Below are 23,502 nucleotides of genomic sequence, written 5' to 3'. Positions count from 1 at the left end.
ATTAACTTATAAATATGAAATGACATAAAACTGATATATTTAATTAATTTTATTTTCCAATTAAATTTGTAGGGGTAAAGTTGAGATAAATAATGATAAGATACAATCTTTAAAGTATAAGTTCTTAAATTAACTTATTAAAAAACAGAGATAAACTAGAAAAAATAAGTTAGAAGCAAGCTCGTGATAAAGTGCCATTTATCAAACATATCTTTTTTTAGTGAATGAGCTTAAAATCATGTCTTATCAAAGAGACCCTAAGAGTTAAACATGTTTAGTTTGTACAAAATCATGAGCTTTCACGTTTAATCCTTTGAAAAAAATTATTTCCCTTTAGTCCTTATTTACGTTTTATAAGGACTATATTGAGGACTAAAAATATACATTTTCTTAAAAAGTTTTCAAAATCGAGGTTGTTCTCAAAAGCTACAATATTATGAATGACTAAAATAATCATTAAAATTTTATAGGATTAAACTTAAAAACTTGTAATTTTATAGGACTAAAAAATATTTTATCTTAATATTTATAATAATTTTTTTGAGAGGAATAGTAAATATAATAATTTATGGATTTGGAAGTAACCTGGTGTTCATGCTTTTTCAATTGGGGATTTGTAAGGAACTTGCTTTTAATTGTGTTATCATGTTTGGCGGTATAGTAAGAATACAGGCTTTCGTGTGACTTGTGCGAAAATATTTCACACCATATAGCATTACTCTTCATAAAAGGTGAAACTAGTACATGTGTGTTCATAATATTTCTCTTTTGCTCATAAAAATTTGACCTAATATTTTTTTCAAACAAAAAAAGTGACCTAATACTAATTATAACGGTTAGTGTATTTTAAGGGTGTTGTTAATTGAAGACAACTGTGTGTCGATACCCTACACAATATACTCTCGAGCTAGAGTGTTTTGGATCCAAGGTGAGAGAAAGTAATAATAATTTTTCTTTGAAAAGTAACTGAAATTAAACAGTTGATCCCCAACCAACATGGTTCTCTTATACTTATGGCATTGTACTTGAGAGACAAACGTTGATTCTTGATAGCTAGGTCATGCATGTACTTTACCTAATTATCCCCAAAAAAATTGAATAATATTTTATTTTAGCTATTTTATAACTCATTTCACACTATAACTGTATATATTAGATATCCATATATACGTGAAACATTAGATTGGATGCCTGTACATTGTGAACTGAACAATGACATAAGTTTTCCTCATTATACCCTACAAAATAAAAAATTAAATTGATGTCGTTTTCTATTTGAGAGATTCAATATTGATGCCTGCATCTTATGAATAAGAGACTACATTGGGTTCATATCGACGTGAATCCAAGTTTAAAAAATAAAAAAATGAAGCATATACATTCATTTTCATCATAAAAAGGTCCTATTAACATTTAACCTGAAAATGGTTCTATATAGTTTAGATCCAACAATTGCTGCTGCAAAATATGCCTTGATTTATATACCACATAAAATTATATAGGTGTAAATAAAATGAAAGAGATGACCTAATTCACCACATAAAACTCCCTTCATTATTATTTTTTTGTGTTAAAATAAACCAATAGCAAGGCACGTATGGGAAATCCAATAGTATCTTATTACTTCAGAAAGAAAGAAAGAGCATATATAGCAAAATGATAATAATGATAATGATTCACACATCTTTATCAAAAACTCACACATCTTGTTTCGAAAAAAAAACTCACATTTATCAAAACAAAACAAAAATAAACTCACACATCTAAGTAAGCAACAAATCCTCGTGCAGAACACATGGTTTTTGTGAGGTATTTATTACAAAACATGACCTCAAATTCATAAAGAAAAATCAACAATGGACCTGATTAGTTATGTATATGGTTTGGTCCACCTGGTGAAAGCCTATCTCCTGGTACAGCCTTATCTTCAAGATCAGTCCTAGAACGCTTTTGCTTTATTCGATCAACCATTAACTCATGCAAGAGACGTTGGCTATCTATATTGCTTCCACCTTCAAGTCTTCGAGCATGAGGACTCATGAAAAAGGTAGAGAATATCATCAACATGATTAGGCCAATTTTGGAAATTGGCACTTTATTTGAATTCTCCATGCAAAGAACAAGAAGTTGGAAGTTAGCAACAAGCTTTGGCAAATAGAGTTGGGACTACGAAGTTGAGACTGGTTTTATTTCGAACTAAGGTGACTAGATGGTATTATATTATTGTTTAGAAAGATGTTAAAATGATTCCATTGTATCGGATTGGTGTATCATTTATACTCTCTTCAATAAATTGGTTATAAAAAAAGTGTCATGCTAACCTCTGCCCCGAGCACTAATTAAGGATATCAAAAAATGAAGTTATTATTAAAAAAAGATTATTTTTTTTACTTTTTATGAATCGATTACATAATTATCAATGCAATAAATATTATATAATTTCCTTTATTAGTATCTTTAACCAACGTTCGGGGCACTGGTTCACATTTTCCTACAAAAATACTACTATTATGTTAGAATTAAGGTTCGTTTGATTCACAAAATGGTGATTATTGAACATAACATCATAAGATAAATCATGAGAGGAGGGAGGGAGGGAGAGAGGAGATATATCGGAGAGAGATAACATACTTTTAATAGAAAATAAAATGATATTTTGGTATTTAAAATAATCTTTACTTGAAACAAAAAGTTGTTTCATGGTATAGTGAGGGATAAGAAATTCAACTTTTGTTTAGTATCATGCCCCCTGTTTTGTCCAATCACATGAACGGTTTTTAAATTAAAGCAAAATTACACAATTAGTCCCTTAACTTAATTTTAGGTAACATTTTCGTCCTTTATCTTTTTTTTTTTTGTAACGATTTAGTCTTTTATGTTATAAAATAACAACATAGTTATCCTTTTTATGAAAAAAATAATCAAAAATTTGAAAAAAAAATTCATCAAACTCATAGACAAACGCAAATATTCATCATACTAGCCTAGAAAATCAAATTTCATTGAAAAATCTCATACAAAAATGATAAAATAGTGTCATTTTATAACATAAAGGACTAAATCGTTACAAAAAAAAGATAAAGGACTAAATCGTTACAAAAAAAAGATAAAGGACGAAAGTGTTACCTAAAATTAAGTTAAGGGACTAATTGTGTAATTTTACCTTAAATTAAACATAACTAGTATGACATCCTATTACTATTTTGTCCATAATGTTCTCCACAAAGATTGTATTGTAGCGATTCTTGAACCAAAGATAGATTAGACAAAAGTATCTTCAAAATGGCTAATGTTATGTGAACATCCCATTTCAACGACCTCATCGTATGTCTATTCGGTTTAGTGGGTTTTTTAAATTTTTGCATGCATCTTAAGATGAGTGCATAAAGAAATTGTGAATATGACACCATGAAATGATAGGTTGTGGTATAAGAGTGTATTTTCGATTGTACATATAACAACCCTCCTTCAAAATAGACATTAGAATCATTGAATTTTAGGAAGTCTATTAATCCATTGATTTATGGTCATAAAGTTGTTGTACACATGAATGTTAAAATCAACAAATGAAATTACAATTTTAGTTCAGAGCCTATATATACAGTTTTTTATTAAAACATACCAATTGGATACATAAATTGCAGACTGCTTTAAAACAAACTTCCAAACTAAAAACTATTTGTATAAAGTAGATATTTTAAACTTTTTAAAGAGTGGTAATCAATACAAATTTGACATCGTTTGATGTTTTAATAAAACTTGAATATATTTTTAATACTTAAAAAATTACCAAGTTTTGTTTTCGTCCCCATAAAAAAACACATTATTTAGTACAAACGATTTTAATCCATGTTTTTAAGTCAACATATATTTTTCAATGATTTTTGACGGACATGTTTAGAACTTATAAAAAGTTCTTCCACAAAAAATAAGCTCAAAATTTAATTTATAATTTAGATTTTGGATACTTTTAAGTTTTATCTTGAGCTTTTATTTAAAAATTTATATATAATTTATCCCATGTTAAAAGATTTATATATATATATATATATATATATATATATATATATATATATATATATATTTGTGAAGGAAACTTTAATAATATTCTATACACACAATTGTAGAAAACTTTGTTGTCTATATATATATATATATATATATATATATATATATTTGTGAAGGAAACTTTAATAATATTCTATACACACAATTGTAGAAAACTTTGTTGTCTAGAAACCTTTTTTTTATTGTTTTAAAGTCCACCATCACATTACATTTATGCTTTTCTAATCTTAAATTATTATTTATCAAAGGAATGTTTCAATATTTTTTTAAGCTTTTCAAAAGGTAAAATATTAGAAACTTTAATACTTGATTGACATTATGAATTTTATGTGAATTCTTTGAATGTTAATGGTTAGAATATGAAGTTAAATATTCTTTATTCATTCTTGATTGAAGGTTGACGACAAGACTTATACACATTACATAGATGTACGTTTAAGATGAACAATATTCAAATTCATCAGTAGGTTAAGGATTCTTTTTCTATAAAGAATGTAAAATTTGTAGATAGGTTATGAATTCACATATTTCATAAGTGGTATATAGATGCATGATTAGGATGAGGAATGTTAAGATTCATCAATAGATCATGAATTCTCATTTTATAAAAAGTGGTATATTGATCGACGAATTGGCAAGTGCATCAAATCGTAACAAGTAATAAAGTAGTAAGTTTATCGTCTCAACAAGGATTGTTGTTCAACTTAGCAATTAACGAAATTTATTAGAGTAAAAACAGTAAAAGATATAATTAGGTTGCATGTTTTTTAATCGTCCTACACAATGAGAGATTATGTGGTTGATTTAGATGTTAACGACGATTAGGGTATCCTTGAATCTCCCTCCCTTATTTGTTGGGATTAATGTGTTTGATTATTAGTTTATGACATGTCTTGATTCAAGATAGTAGGATATGACCTCGTGATATAACAGTGAAAAGTTTCAATTGATGTCGCTGCAATTTAAAAATTTATGATTGTGGTGTTCCCCTAATGATGAGTCAAAACCCTAACAAATCATAATTAGATACAATAAAAAGAGATTAATTTAAAAAATAAGCAATTTATTACTAGTGGCTTGTTCGAACGGAGGTCGGGTTATTAGTCCTATATCTCCACCTAGAGATCAATGGCATTCCAACTATGTTGACACCTGATATATCATTTGCAAGCACACTAAAAAAATTATTTAAAAAAGGAGAAAAAAGGTCCTAAATAAAACAAAAAATCGTAAAACATGCATGCTAATGATTTCAAATATCCCAATATAAGAGTGAGAGTTATTCCTGGATTCTTCAATTTTTATGACAAAATTAAAAGTTTCTCAAAGTATGACAAAATTTAACAAAACTGTCAGAAATATGCGCCTCAATATGTATATCTTCACTCATATCAACCCCATCTTCATTAATGTCATCTTCAACTTAATTCATATCACCTCCACCTCCACCTTCATCAGCACCCTTTGCAATATAATTAAGATCCTCACAAACTTCAACTTCATTGACATCCTCGCCACCTTCATCAACACCATCTCCAACAACATTCACATCATCTTCAACGACATTGACATCATCGCCAAATTTATTCACAACATCTTCAACAACATTCACATCTTCACCAGCTTCAATTAGTACATCTTCAAAAAATCAACTCCTTTTTCTGTAACATCTCGTTCATCAACACTTTCTTCAACCATATTGTTTCCTCATAGGTGCATGTGCAATAACTAATGACACTTTTGTTGGATGTTCAAAGTACACACGAACTTCTTACTTGTTGCGACAGGAAGTGATACACATATCGACGATGTCTCCATATTCAAGCAAATGAATATAACCTCCCCTATAAGGGAACCAACCACTATATACTCAGAACCTCATGTATTTTCTACAATCGTTGATCATATATTCCAAAATAAACTTGTTAGGGAAATGGGTTTCAACATCTTCCCAAAAACAAAACTCATTATCTAAATACTCCACATTACCAATATCATATATTTTGAAATAACCACCATGATGCAAAATCATAGTAGCCATATGTTCCATTCTTAAAAACAACAACATACACTAATTAACAACAAAGAGAAAACCCTAATATTAAAAACTATTTTTAACCTTAAAATCTAGATACACAAGATGAACAACAAAAACCCTAAATCATTATACAATCAGAACAATGAAGGTGAAAATATATGATTTTGCATGCTCAAAACAAGAACAAAAATATTCATTTACTTCCCCTAAAAAAAAGTCATTTACTTTTTTAATAATCTTGTCATTGTTATTCATTATTAAGTGACCACATTTCTCTTGAATTTCAATGGTCAGTTTAATGGAATAGCTAATCGTTTTTCAAACATCGATTGTGTGTGTTTTTGCTTTGAAGATGAGGAGTTTGGGAGATGAAAGGTAAGGTGTTATGTTTTGTAGGAATCAAAATGGTCCCTTGGGTTTCTGTTAATAAAGAAATAGGTTAAAAAAAAGCTATTTTAGTAAAACATTTAATGATTTTTTTGTTTAAACTTCATTTTGATCCTCAAGGCGATATCATCAAGCCACATGTCCCAAAAAAGTGACACATCAAAAGTTAACACCATAATTTAACGTTAGGGACTATTTTGACTAACATAATTTAGAGTCGGAGATTATTTTACATTTTCTTCCGAGTCATGGAATATTATGTTTCATTTAAAGACTTTTCTGTCATTTTGGTGGCCAATGAAGGCAATGAATCGACCGTTGGTTACAAGTTGGATCGAGCTAACGAAGAGTTGGACTAGTGGATGATGCATAAAAGAAGACAAAGAGATTGAAATCATCATTACACATGAAACTATTTTATTTTCTATCCAACTCACTAGTTTATAATGCATAAGTTTGTATACGCAAAATAGAATTGTTTGGTAACATTTATTCTTTCACGAATTTATAACATTTTTCACTAATTTATAATGTTTTTTCTCCAAATCTATTTCATGTAGCATTTGAACTTATAACTAAGCGTATATTTTTTTTCTTTAGTTTTCGTATGCACTATTTTAATAAAAGACTTTTTACCTTGTAGATATTATAAAGTAAGGTATGGATACTAAAATACATACATACCACCAACCATACCTTGCTAATTTTTTAGGATAATTATTTTTTTAAGAAGGCAAATTAGCCCACCAAAATTTGTACACAAAATTATCGAATCCGAGACCTTGAAATAAGCACACTTTAAGATTTCAAATCAACAACTTCATACCAACTCAAGTGACTTTTTTTAGGATAATTAATTATATCTATTACTTATACTCATATCCATTATGTGTTATCTTGTCTATTATAGATAAATTTTTCAATTACTTATATAAATTTAAGGATTAAATATGTTTTTGATCCCTATAAATATTTTAATTTTTCGTTTTAGTACCCCTAAAGTTTTGCTTAGACTTTTAGTCTTCCAAAAGTTTTCCATCACCACTTTTGGTCTTACTTTTCGGTCAACTCATTGTTATCATTCGAATTTTTAAATGAAATTTGACATGAATATTTATAATATGATAAAAACCTCTCAAAAAAAAAATAGAATTTCTAAACAAAACATGAATTTTCATGTTTTATTAATATTTGGTTAAATAAAACTAACTTTTTTTAGGAGAGATTCTTATAATATTCTTAACATATTTGTAAAAACTCATTTAAATATTTGAAGAGTACACATGAGCTGACTTAAAAGTATGGATGGAAAAAATTGTAGAGACTAAAGATCCAAGGAAAATTTTAAAGGGATCAAAACCAAAAGTTGAAATATTTATAAGCACAAAAAACATATTTAATCCTAAATGTAATATCCATTGTAATCTTACAATTTTTTTGCTTTATATACACACAATAGTGAGACATAAATACGATTAAGAACCTTGATGTTACTTAAAATTTTGAAATGGTTTAATTTTGACACAAAAAAAAAAAAATATGCATAATCAAAGAAAGCTATATCATATTAGTAAAGCATATTACAATTACAAGAAAAACAAAACTGTTGCACTTGGCCTCTTCACTCAAACACCTCCTACAAAGAAACTTGCAAAACAAAGATGAAAGAAAGAACATTGAAAAATAAAACAAATAGAACAAACGTGGTAATAATCACACTGCACACAATAATAAAAACGATAATGACCTAATAAATAGAAACTTAGAAAACAAATAGAAACTATTAAGTACACTATTTAAGGGAGAAGGAATTAAATACCACTACACTATTCAACTATGCGCTAGCTTGATAAGCTCACACCACTGCTATAAGTTCATCCATAACAAAATCACCCCAAAAAATTAAGCTACTTTCTTGGTGGTGATCTTCCATTATGCTGAGGATCAGGGCCTGCTGGGGAGAGTCTATCTCCTGAGATATCCCTAACTTGTTTATGATTTGATATGTGAATACGTAGTTTCTGTAGAAGGCTTCGGCTGTCGATATTTTTGTGAATCAATGGATGATCGCGGAGACTACGAGCCTGCAAAGTTGAAAAGAACGTACATAATACAATTACAAGTACATACACTTGCACTTGATCGGTTGTATACCGGCCCATGTGTGATTTTAATCTTTGAATGGAAGAAGGAATGGCTATGCTTGAGCTGACTTAGAAGATCAATGTGGTGGTTTAATTTGGAAGAAGGTGACTACTAGTATTTATATGTGAGCAATATTTGAAGTTGATTAAGGTTAGGTTAGAAAGAGCCCCACACAAGTGATTTATTTATATGATTAACATTTATAAGAGAAAGCACGTGAATTCAAATATTAAATTAATTTTGGCCAAAAAAAGTGGGAAAGGTTACATGATTTTTATACAAGATATTGAAGATCACAATCACACAACTCAATTAATTAGAAATCTGTTAATATATGATGAGTAGCTAGGGTCATTTTCAACAAGAAATGGAAGTCTTGGATCAAAGATAATGCTTTAATTTTATTTAATTTTCGCTCATGCGATGTTTGAATTTCTCTCATAAGTCTATTGTGATTTTTATTTTATTTTACAAACGAATTGATGTTACGATACATTTGGTGATACTTAGATCCATTAACCTAACGATTAGGGTTTGGAATTGACAATGAACACATATACAAATCTATGTTCGAGACAATGTAGGCATGCCCACTTGTTCTATGATGGACGGTGCTTAAGGTTTATAAATAGTGTGACTAAGTTCCCTTTGTCATGATAACATTCAATTGCTCGTTATAGTTTGCCTATTATGAATAGAAATCCCAGAGCATGTGACCAGATAAAGGAATACTTGCCATCATGGACCATCTTGTGAGTTATGACCTCTATATATTATATAAAATATGTCTATATGACCCAACATACATGGTTCAAATCTCTTGTATAACAAACCCTAACATTTTTGGTTGATAAATTCTTGTGTAACAAACTCTACTAGATGTTGAAAGGTCCCATAATATCTCTCTCTGACTACAGTTGCCATTGAGCAGCTAAAACTTTACAATAGAAAGCGATGTGCCTCCTCTTGTTGTCGCCATTTTTGTGGATATTATATGGTGAAGAATATTTTGACCAATATTGCTTTTAGAAAACTATTATAATATTAACTCTTGTGCCTCCTTCAGAAGCTCTAATATCCCCTCCAAGACTTAAGGGTCATAATCTCAGGATATGAAATGAATAATAAATCACCAGGAAAACCATTTTATTATGCTGCTGGCGGCATCATTTTTTAGGCTTGAAGGAAATCATGGATATTATACTTTTTCTTGTTCAACCTAATAACATTTGTTTTGGCCTGAGCCGAGGTCCAATTCGAACTAATTCAATGATGAGTCCATTTTTTAAGCTCATTCAAAATATGACGGTGTTCCGCCAGAAAAACACTTAATTAAAATTTCTATCTATCACTAGCTCACTTCATTCAAATATTAATTTAAAGTTTGAGTACTTGTGGGTGCCATCACCAACTTTCCAAATCAAGTTGCGTCGTTGCACCGTCATCTGCAACTACTTCAACCACCACTGAGATCTTATATCGGATCTCGATTCTAAAATTTATGGTGTGGTTAGCACCATTTTTTACTTCGTGCTAATTTCTTCAATGAACTTATTAACGTAAACTACAATCTAATATCTTTTATGGGAAAATTAATCCATATGGTGAGGATGTGTTAATATTTAGACTAAGACAAATTAGTTGAATTTTTTTTTCCTTGACAATCCGAAGTTAGATCAAAAGATAAATAAAATATAACTAAAGATTATTCTAGCGTATTCACGTCCTTAACTAAACTTCATTGCTCAACCAAATACTTGAAAATAATACCAAGTTGGTTGAATATGTACCCACAAAAAGCTTTTTTATATATATATATTGACAAAACCTTTATATTTTAATTAGAAACATAATTAAGTTGATTGAATATGAAAAAACACATTTTGAGAGAAATGAAATTGGTTGGCTGTTTTGCACAAGCACGATTCACCACTTCACAGGACAGAAACAAAGTTATATTTTATTCTTCTTTGTTTCGTGTGGCGCCGTTCTACTAGGAATGAGTTTTTCTTGGTTTAAGAATTCTCCATTTTTTTTGTAAAAAACAGAGAAGGGACCATAAAAAGCAATAGGAAATTCTATTCAAATATATCTATATATCATATGCACGTATGTGTCTAGAAACAATGTCATGTTAAATTAATTCTGTTCATTCTAGTTTCACCTTTCATTTTCACTCCTATTTGAATCAAAAGAAAGCTCACATTGTGCATTTACGCTGGTCCAATAGATATATTGATACGTTGAAATTTTGATTACTTCACTTGAATCACAAAATATCAAAATAATTTCTCTTTCCAGATATCTTGGAGTCAAATAAGCATAATATATCTTCAACATAAGTCATACAAAAGACAGATTTTACTTTGAGAAAATACATGATCTGTTCATATTGGAAGCAATAACATGAGTTACTATTTACTATGGATGTTAAAATCTACATTTATATTTGTTTCCATTTCTCAATTAATTACAAATTATTTCTTAATTTAACTAATCAATTGGTCCATGGTCATTGGAAGGCCTATGAGGAGGCACATTCATGTCAGCCATGTGTGTTTTCCCTTCACATGGAGTTCTTTGAAATATCTTTTCTTTTCTTATGGAATAGTTTTTAACTGATTGGCTAAATCTATCTTTGTATTTACGGCAGATTCAATATTTTCATTTTTCAAGACATTCTTAAAGTGGTTCTGTGAAGTTAGAAATTAGAGTTTCTCGCTCAACGAAATTATAACACGCTCGACCTAACTCGACTCTTACAAAACCGACTTGTATTATGAGGACTGATTCCACTTATAAACTGATTATTTCCATGTTTTATCTCGTCTAATGTGGAACTCTTAACACACCCCTTCACACCCAAATTGAGTATCTGGAATGTGACTCAAGTGACCCAATAACGGTAATTTGATAGCAAATGGTCCAATAAATATTGAATAGGCTATGATATCATCTTAGATTTTAGATTTGGCCTAACTCAACCTTTATCGGTTTAGAAGGTGAGAATTGTCTTGCCTTACTAATAAATACATTTTCAGACCAATGTGGGACACATAACCATTATCATTTTCATACGGCTGATCCGATCAAATTATAGCAGTTTCAATTTGAAGAATAATTTGACACTCTGATCTAATTCTCTCTCAAATTTTTAAGTTGATTGCTAGGTATGAGGGTATTAAATGACTTCTCAAAATTTGCAATTAAGAACAATAAATTCAATTGAAAAGGAAGTGATTAAAATTTGTAGATTCTTGCGAATAAAATCATAAAAATACATATGTCTATGTTTGGGTATAAAATGTTTCTGAGAATAGAAAAGTTTTTCCAATGAAAAGGATGGGAATAAAGTTTCCATGAAGATGGAAATAAAATTATGTGTAATTATTATAAATTCTATTTTTAAGGTTCCTTGGAATATTATAATGTTAACCAAACATCTTTTTTTTAAATACTTTGGAATAAATTTCTCATCTTTATATTCCAAGAATGTTACTCCTAGAAATAAATTTGCTAAACTTGAAACAAACACACCCAAAAAGTTCAAAAGAAAAGAGCGAATAGACATATTGTTGAATAAAAAAAATAATCTTTCATTTTTCTGAATTAAAAAATACATTACCGAAATTGTAAAATGTACCTCCAATAACTCCTACCTTAGAGACTATGAAGTGGCACATTTGAAATCATTAGGGACTAATTTTCCTATGAAATTTTGATCATCACAATGACAAATTTATTGGTCATTGCAATTGTTCATGGAGTAAATACTTGCAAATAAAGTTCCTGGTTTGCTGACATTGATGTGAGATCAACAAGGCTGCATATTTGGTTAATGTGTCATATAAATAATAGTTAATGGAGGGATTATTTTGATTAACATTGCATTTGTGTATTTACAAAAATCATAGACTATTTTGTCCGAAAGAGTTGCTGATGTTTACAATTTTGAGGGTCAATTTGTCTATTCACTTCAAAAGAGTTGTCGATGTTTACAATTTTGAGGGTCAATTTGTCTATTCACTCCGAAAGATAATTTGAATAAAGTAAATGAATGATGCAACACCAAAGATAAGTGTACTAGAGAGGTCAAAAAGACAGCCGAAGTACCTGGTTCAAAAATGAGTCATTGTACGAAAAACTTGAACAATTGTCTTCCACAACAAAATTGAAAATTTCAACAAAGAGGTCAAGGATTCACTATAAACACTGTTATAACTTAGTTTAAAATTTAAAGTAAAAAGAGTAACAGTTTTTGATCTTATCCACGTCAAAAGATTGACATTAAAAGCTAAAGCAGATTATTATGTGAATGTTCTGCCATTGTTATTAGTTGAGAGGGAATAAAAATAGAGTGGGGGTGAGACAGTGCTTCTTTTATGTGCTAGCAAGTGTTTTCATGTAAAGCACTTTGATTTTTTAACACTGTCCATTCTTTATTAAAATCAATTAGCATCAGAAAAAAAAATATATGGAAGAAAATAGCACCTATAACTATAACGCACAAAGTTCCACTACTAGCTGAAGAACCAACCTTATCAAAAATAATATTTTAACTTTTTAACCTTTTTTCCCACTTGACTTCCCACTCTTAACTATACAAATTGATAAAGAAGCAAAACAATCATCGCAGTAAAATAATGGGAAGGGTTATTATGTTATATTATATTAGCCACCGCCCAAACTTACCATGATTCTAAATTTCCAAGTGGTAATGAGTACAACATAAAACAATTAGAATATTATGATTCTTAGGTTGTTTTTTCCTTGACAACTAAACTTCATGGTTTACTTTTTATAGATGTTAAGTAGGCCACACACTAAATAATCGATCTCAAGTGTTTAATGATCTTCAATTAAGGTCAAATTAATAAAAAAAAAAAACACTAGAGTTTGAGTTCATGATGAGGTAATTGTTGGTGAGACCTTACTTAACTCTTGATGGAATTTAAGATTATGAAACCTCTTTTTTATGGGAATTGAAAAGATTTTTATTATTATTGAAAGAACTGGTCTAAAGACCAAAAAAGTGTTAGGTCATGAGGGGAGCACAAGGATCATCCACATTAAGTCAAGAACAATCACACAAATGAGTCGAACACCACTTTTTAACCCAAAAATTTAAGAAATTGAGTTTACAGGTCCTCTTACTTATATATTGCTCAACACTCACATTTTTCATTCCATGTGGGACTTCAAACTCACCGCGCACTTGCCACAATCCCCCCCCCCAAGTATGAGTCATTCCATCCATCTGGTTATGCTTCTGCTCAAATGAAAGTTTTTTCATCCATATATACTTGCATTGTCGTTGCCACTGCACTCAACGAGAAACACCACCTGACCAACATTGTTAGAAAGACTTTTGACACATAGTCATCCCTTCGTCGAACAATCGACTCTAATACAACAGTTGGGTCATAAGGGGAGCATGAGGGATGATCCACATTGGGTCAAGAGCAACCACTCAATTGAGTTGAACACCACATCTTAACCCAAAACCTTAAGACATTGGATTTATGGGTCATTTCGCTTATATATTGCCGAACACTCACATTTTTCATCCAATATAAAACTTCTAACTCACCTCACACTTGCTATAACAATCTTCTTTTCAAATGTGAGTCATTCAATCGAAAAAGAAGTGGATAAGAACAATTGCACATTACTCATTTTTTACTTTTTACAATTTCAACACCTCATCTCTCAAACCTAACAATTTCAAAATAATTCTAAATAGAATCCACTAATGAAATCCCTTCATCGACTCTAATACAATTGTTGAGTCATAAGGGGAGCCTGATGGATCATCCATATTGGATCAAGAGAAACCATTCAATTGAGTTGAACACTACATCTTAACCCAAAATCCTTAAGATATTAGATTTATGGGTCATTTCGCTTATATATTGCCGAACACTCACATTTTTCATCCAATATAAAAATTCTAACTCGCCTCACACTTGCTATAACAATCTTCTTCTCAAATATGAGTCATTCAATTAAAAAGGAATTGGATAAGAACAATTACACATTACTCATTTTTACTTTTTACAATTTCAACACCTCACCTCTCAAATCTAACAATTTCAAAATAATTCTAAATTGACTCCACTGATGAAATCACATCCTTGCATTTCATCACAAATGACATTACTTCACATCTTCTGGTCCACAAATCTTTATAAGCAACCGATTGTTAGATAAGCATATATGTTGAATTCTTTAGCCGAAGCCCAATTGGAGGAGTGTTATACATATTTGGCTGATTAAGTTTGTAGGTCTAAACCCTCCATAAGTAACTATGGCTAGATATGGCAGTACTACAAGTCTTGTAATGTTAGCAGTATTATTCACACAACTCTTGTATATATCTGTACAAAACATGTATCATTGTATCTGATCTAAAATATTAAGATAATGACAATGCAAAGTATTTGTTTAGTGTTTATAATAACAATAACAATCCGTACATTTCAACAAAAATAACCTATAAACCTGGTTGATAGAATTGGTTGGGATGCAATGAAAATAAAGAGGCAAAAGTTGATATGTATGTTTCGAAAGATGATTAGGTTTCCTTTCTTTTTCCTCCACTAGTTCATCCATTTACAGTCCTATCAAGTACAGCAGTAATTTGTTTATGATCTGAAGCACATCAACTGAGCATGATTAAAGATATATATGAAATAACTCTTAGTCAAAAGTTAAAAATGACAGGAAGAAGGACAGAAAAAAATAGATAATTAAATCTTAAAAGCATTACCTATGACAGAAACAAACTTTAGGTATGTGGCGATCATTGATTTCTTATCTTAGTGGTGTCAAGACATGGAGAAAGCAACCTTTGATGGCACTTGGTCTTTTTAACTAGTAGCATAATTTATCTTGATGCAAAGAATATGCTTGTCCACTGTGGGAACATCAATTAGTTAGGAAAATATCAGTAGAAAAATCAATAATTAGCACTCTGCTTCCAAAAACACTAGATGTTTAAGCAATGTCAGAAATTAAAACTCCATTCTAAACAAAGAATGTGCACATTTTATAAGTAATGATGTTTATCAAACATATTAGATTTTTAAATCAAACTGACATAATACTAACCTAATAATAATACCAGAAGCATGTTGTGATAGTTCCTTGTTGATTCCCTCAACTCAAATGGACTAACCATATGTAAGGTATTCAAATAATTAAATAGCATGGTGACTTAGATATATTTGATACACTATGATAAAATTATAGTAAAATATAAATAAAAAAAAAATAAAATTGTAAAATCTACCACTCAGTGCATCCAAGATGTTTTCATGTGTAGTTCAATATCCTATGCCCATCATGGTTTTAAATTGCGATTCAATGAACCTTTGTATTGGAGCAAAATGCCAATGTGGTCGAAATTACAGTTGCGGTGACCCCGTAATCTTTATATTGCAGTTGTGGATGCAATTTAAAACCATGATGCCCATCAAAACATTGATTAATAAATTTCAGATATTACTACATGGATACTATAAGATTGACCCTTGCTTGGATCTCACACAATAGATTGTCCTTTAATTGGTCAACAATGCATCAAGTTAGAGTCTAAGAGTTGAAGGATGGCGAAAAACCAAACAACAAACATGTTCGATGCATTGTTGCAACTTCATTGTTTCATGGTATACTGGCAATGTTTCTGTCACAGATTCCAGCAGCGATGTTACATGGTATTATAACAAGAAATTCATTATTAAATTGTTTAAACGTGATTATAATTAACAAAAGTAATTTCACAATCAAACCTATAATTAATCATCAAAGCATATACATATCTATTAAACATAATCAAAATCCTATTTAGAATTAATGAATCAATCAACAAGTTAACTCCAGATAGAATGGCAAGAAAAGAACCTTCGGATGAAGAACCTTCGTTACGATAACTAATAGGGTTTTTTCTTTTTTTGCTACTAAGGTTAAAAAATCTTTTGGTCGCCAATTACTCTTTTAATTAATTTCATTATTATAAAAAATTCGGTCGGTCCCGTGAGTTTACCTCAGTTGCCAATGACATTGCATAATATATTAGGGATCGGCAGGGGCGAAGTTATTTGTTGCCGAGGGGTAGCCATCAAATATATTTTTTCTTTGACTAAGTTAGTATATTTTGATATTAGCTACCCCAATAATATATATTTAGCTACCGTAAAAAAATCTATTTGTCAAAAATTAGTAGAAATAGGAAAGCCAAAATATATTCACTTGTTTAATAGATATATTCCGTATTATTTTGACACTTTTGATCTCTTAAACACTACAATTTAAACTTAGTTAACAATAAATTGGTCAAAAACAGTCAAATTATATTTTATTTCATTTATTTATATTTGGCACCCTCGTGGAAACATAGCTAGCTTCGCCGCTTGGGCCGGGTTCCAACATCAGAAATTCCACTTATTTATAGGTGAATATCTAACCAAAGGAAAAAAAATTATCCCATGGATGATTGGTTTGCTTGATTAGATGTATTATTTTGACACGAAATGTTACTATTAATATATGTTGGGAGTTGGGATCAAATTTTCACCTCATTATCCTTAACTCTTTCACCTCAACCATCAAGCCCATTTTAATATCTTCGTAGTATACACTTGATTTATGCAATAAGGTGTCACAAATTATCATTAGTCCTAACTCAATTAATAAAAATGTCAAAATGGTTAGATCGAAAGACGTGACGGGAGTTCGAACCTTGACCCATTCACTTGTGTGTGTGAGTTTTAATGATTATTTGTCATTTCGTCTATTTATACACACAAAAAATATCATGTGTATTACATCATGCATATTTGAAAACTTGAAAAAATGTATATTTAAACATAGTTTGGAAGGTTAAAACGGATATCATATATATTTGAACATTTAAAAATCATTTTTTTTAAGGAAAAATTTAAAAATCTTGGTTAACGTCATGCAAAGTCATGGTTAGTTATGTTCAACTTTTTTTTTTTGAAGGGTCAGTTATGTTCAACTGATACGTAGGGAATTATGATATCTTATTATATTCATTAATCATATGTTAAATATAATTAACTACATATTTGAACAATGTTAATCATCAAAATTGTTGTCGGTTTTTATTTTCAAATTTGTGTCAAATATCATTTTGTTTTCCAACAATGCTTTTAAACACATTTTTGGAAATATATTGATGAGAATATGTGCTCTCATGTTTATAATAAGTTTTTTTGGTGATTATACACATGACTTTTTGGTGATCCCATGTTTATAATAAGTTTAAACAAGATTATTCAGTCCTAAGTGGAGCTAAGATTATAAAAGGCAATGCGACATAAGTACAATTGATACGATAAAAGGGTATGAAAATATTTGATGTGTTAGCAAGGATTCTAACTTGCAGTACTCATCTTTTGATGGGATGGTTTAGATTTCTTTCATCTTAAATAGAGATTTTAGGTTCGATCTTAGCTCTAAAAACGTAACAGCTTTAAAATTATTGAAGAGATCAACTTTGTTTTTTTTTTTTTTTGAAGGAAGAGATCAACTTTGTTGTCTACCGTGATGTAATATGAGATATTAGTATTTCATTTTCGCATAAAATATATCTTAATTATACCAAAAAGTTCGAACAAAGTGTACTTTATCGGGTTTTATTAAATGAATTGTTAGTTTAAATTAGTTTAACATTAACGCATAAAGGATTAAACAATAAGTTGTAGAGGATTAAACTACATATTATCGGGTTTTATGTCAAAATTGATTCTAACTACATATAGTCTCTTTTCAAAGTGTGTGCTACTCAGACAAGGATTAAACAATAAGTTTAACTGGTACTATATCAGTCCCTAGTTAAGGGTTCTTTTGAGAAAAAAAACGAAAATTAAGAAAGTTGATTATTGAATTAATTTTGTTGACAATTGTTATTGTTTTATATGTTTATCCTTTATAAAAGAGAATTAGTGGATGTTTTTATAGAGTATTAATAATTATATATTGCAAAAAATATGCAACATAAATAGGGTTATAGTGGTAAAGAAATAAATAATATACATTGAAATTTAAAAATGATCTTATAAAAAGAGACAATGAAAAAATACGAAAGGGTCTTATAATTAGGGACAGAGGTAATATTTATTAGGAGGTGCTGAAACAATAATGTTTAACTGTTATTCCTAACTTGTTCCTTGGGGCATTTTCACGTTCTTTTAGTTTTTAACATTTATTTGACAGTATCATGGATCAAATTGATAGATTTGATAAATAATTCAGGGATCGATTTAATATTGAGTGACGTAATTCAGAGACCAACTTAATTTTTATGGAATAATTTATGGATTGATTTGATAGAGTAACAATTTGTAAGCATTTTCATTTAAAAAAAATCCCAAAAAAAAAAATCGATTCTTTTTATCACATATTCAAATTCGTCTTTGTACACGTGGAAGTTGACTTGGAACTCCTATCAACACCGTTAACAGCGAGATTTGACGGAGAGACTAAATTAATTGACATTTATAAGTTTCATGATGTATTTTCTATTTCAAAAAAGTAAGGGATGAAATTAACACGTGCATACAAATTTGAGGACCAAAATGCATATTCACTCTTAGATGGTTCTTAAATTGCTCAATCGATGCTGTCGTAATTCAATTGAGCAACCATCACATTATTATGCCTTTAAATACCTCACCAAATCTCGAAGGAAAAGAATCTACATAACTCATCAAATGAATGTAGAGAAACAAAAATAACCATAGAGATTGTCTTGTTGAGAAAAAAAATTGCATTGACCCACACACATATGAAAGTAAGCAATAAGCAAGATGGACATATTAGATACCTACATCATAGTAATTCAAAGTATACACTTGTTGAAAGCTTTCAACTTGTTCGAATCCTAAATATACATATCTTACCTAGATCTTAATTTTACACACATCACATACTGCCACAAAATAATTTTCTACGGATAAGAACCATTAGGGCTGTTGCACCATAAAACAATTATAGAGGACTTGAGTCCCTGGCCCTGCTATTCTTACTAGAACAACAACTCCTTTCCCAGAAAATTTTATGCAAAACTCTTAGAAGCAAAGGAGCAAACGCAGAAAACATGACCCATCCATTGTATCAGTTATACAGATTCCTAGTGATCGCGTAAACGGCTGACATATAAGTAAACACCATTGAAAGTGTTGCAAACCATATCGCCAATTGGAAAGGAAGATTTAGATACATAAACTTTTGGATTATTTAATGGAAGGTGTAATATGAATCGATCTCAATGGATGACTTAGATACATTAATGTGTGTAATTTTGTGTTTCTTAAATACAAGAAATTGATCTGAAACTTCACAAACTTCTTAATCACTTCCAATGAACAAATTTGGAAGGAAAAAAAAATCATAGTTGTGTGTCTCTTAATGTATATTTCGAACAAAAATATATTCGAGAAATATACTTCCAAAAATCTTTTAAAAATATGGAATGGACAGAGTTGTTTTCTTGAACGGAGTCGGTTGCAACAATTCCGTGTTACAAATTCCCATGAAAGGAGACCCGACTAGATTGATCTAACTTGCATGTTGTTAAGCAAGACGACTTTTTCAACTCGTGCCATGGCAATGGCATGATATTTTTGAAGAACTCTTGTTCACGGACGAGACATACAAATTATTGCAATAACAAGATAGAACAATGAAGAAGCATAACCTAGTAAGAAGATCAAGCAACAACAAAGAAAATTCTCTCTTTGAACATCGCTTATTGTACCAATGGTTGCAAGAGAAGGGACCGTTTACTTTGCTTTGAATCATTCCTATCATCAGCAAAGACCTAATTCCTAGTCTTCAAGGCAGGCGAATCCAAAAGGACTAAAAGGAATAAGTTTCCTATACCCTAGATGGCATAGGAACATTTAGAGGTTAGAGTAGAGCTCACTTCTCCACTCGGTTCTTAATACGTGGGTTTTAGAATAAAGATTGATAGACACTCAAAATTCTTTTAACATTTTAAGTGAGAAAGTGATGTGATGGATGCAATATATTTTTTATGTGATAAGAAAAGAAAGCTAAGAGAAGATAAGATATTAAATTAGTATATACAATTTAGAAATGTTTAAATATAAAAGTTGTTACTATAATATTCGTCATTTCATTTTTGAAGTTGCAATTCACCAACTATGGGCATGGGGCAAGCGGGTGTGTTGCAAATCAATACATAATGAGATGTGAAACATGTACAAAAGACCCATTCTTTGATTCTTTGGTCCATACTTGAGTGCTTATATACAGGTTCTACATTTTTTAGAGGCTATTTTTCCCACCCTTAACAATAAGGTTCAGATCCACCAATCTAAATTATAATCATATAAACGTAACCATTCCTAAAATCATTTCACTTATCAATAGGCCAAAATACCACCCAACTAGATACCATAGTATGTATCTTCTTATATGGAATATATTCTGTCATATGCACATTTCAGATCTACATAACAACGTGATATTTGCCTGTATTCGTAATTAATAATATATTTTCCTCGAAAACAACCTAATTCAGAACAATATTAGTCCATCAAATTATGGAATTGTAAATTCTGAATCTGAACATTGTAATTGTATTTGTACCTTTAATTTCCTCAAACTACATAAGATAAGAAAATTAAAACAAAATCAAACCCAATTTCATCGATACAATGATGAACATTAGGCATCGACATCTAATGTCAACGAAATAACTATAGCTATCTGAATCCCATCCTCAATGATTTAGAACCAGAAACCAAAGGTTTAAGCGTCCTCTTCCGAGAAATCAACAATGAATTCGAAGAAATAAAAGAAGAGACTCCAGTGTGTGGTTGATGAGAAAGAGTAAAGGTAGCTGAATTTGAAACAGAATTGTTGATGAGATTAGTGATATCAGCAAGAGGAACCCTTTTAAGCTTTCTATCGATTCCATTTTTCTTGTTCTTGTTCTTGAAAGATTGAGAAGCTAATTGAGGAATTGAGATCTTGCTCTTACAAACTGGTGGGACATTTTCTTTGTTGCTATGGTTAGATATGGTTGAGGTTGATGTGGTTGATTCCATTGCTAAGAAATAAAATTGAATGAAACAAAATTAAAATGTTGTATTTTGGGGTATAAGGTTATGGTGTATTTATATTTGTAGAATTTGAAATTGGAGGGAGAGTTGAAAATTTTGAGAATTTTGGTTTATGCGAAAATGAGATTTAATTGAAGGCGCTTTGTGAATGGTGGTGGCAACAAGCAAAAATGAAAGTTTCGGTTTCGAGCGCGGCGCGGAGTGATACCAATTTCATTTTTTCAGATTAAATTTTTGTCCAAAACCAAAAGTAGACATCCTTCACCGCCCTTTTTTTTTGGCTCTTTGTAAATTTCCCCCACTCCTTTTTAACACCATTTTGAGTTTCTCTTAGAGAACATTTTTCAAGTGAACTATGGATAAAAAACTATTTACTCCCTCCGTTTTAAAATGAGTGTCGTTTTAACGAAAAATATGTTTTAAAATAAATGTCATTTTCAGTGCAATAATAACTTTTTCTTTTCAATTGTACTCTTCAATTTTATTTTATTTTATTTTGTGGTGGCGGGGGTTTGAATCCCGAACCTTATATATTTTATGCATTGTCCATACCAACTGAGTTAAGCTCACGTGGACAATTGTACTCTTCAATTAATATTATAAAGACTACTTTCAAAGTATTATTTTTTTCTTTAATGAAAAACAAATCAATAGTTGATTAGGATAATTTAGTAAAATAACATTTTTTTTTAATTAATTCATTTCCTAATATGTGTGTAAAATCTTAAATGACACTTATTTTAAAACGGATCGGTATTTAATAGTTGTCTCATTAAATATTTTTTTGATTGAATCAGATATTTTATGTACGCAATTGTATTGATTAATTTCTTTTAAGTTTAATAGGTATATTTGCAAATTTGATATCCCCACATGCGTGTCTGTATTAAAAAAAAGGATTTTGCTATAGCTAAAAGACAATTGCACAATGTATGAAGAGAAAGGGTGCGGTTATGATATATAAGGAAATCCTTATGCATCCTGTATAAATTCATAAATGGTTTTGGAATACAACTCACATAAATCATTTCCACAGTAAAATGATTTTGGCATAATTTTGTACAAAACATACTATAATAAGGACATTTGTGACTGTCATTGAACCAGATCAAAACTCTAAAATCATCATTGAACTAAAATGATGATTTCCGCGGTTGTAGTGTTGTTTCGTTTTGTTTCGTTTGGTTTCGCTTGGGGGTGTGGAAGCAATTATGTTGGGCTACCGGTTAATGGGCTGGGATTTATGCAGGGTGCTGGAAACTAATAAGTATATCTAATGGTTTTGAAGTACAACTCACAGAGACCATTTATGGATTTATGCAAGGTGCATAAGGATTTCCTTATGCACCATAACCGCAGCCGAAGATAACAACCTGGTATTCAATCTTAATCCTAAAATTACACGTATTCCACAAAACAAAACAAAACACACATACTTCTATTTCAACAAAACACTACTAATGATTCAAATGTTAATTGTAATATTGTAGAGTTTAAAGTATTAAAGTTAACTATTAATTGTTTACTTTTAAAATATTTGGAGTCAAGGATAAGAAAAAATATATATATAAAATTTCAAGTTGAGGGGGCATTTTGCACTTAAGTGCAAAACTTCAGGGGGGGGGGGGGGGGGGGGGGTATTTGCAAAAACGTCATGTTGACTAACAGAAGAATTTGACAGAGGGGGTAAATTGATTAACGTTCTGCAATTTTATGAGGGTAATTGACGAAACTTACAATTTTATAGAG

This window comes from Medicago truncatula, chromosome 4, assembly GCF_003473485.1.
Source record: "Medicago truncatula cultivar Jemalong A17 chromosome 4, MtrunA17r5.0-ANR, whole genome shotgun sequence".
In the NCBI taxonomy this organism is placed as follows: domain Eukaryota; kingdom Viridiplantae; phylum Streptophyta; class Magnoliopsida; order Fabales; family Fabaceae; genus Medicago; species Medicago truncatula.
Note: the sequence above shows the minus strand (reverse complement) of the source record.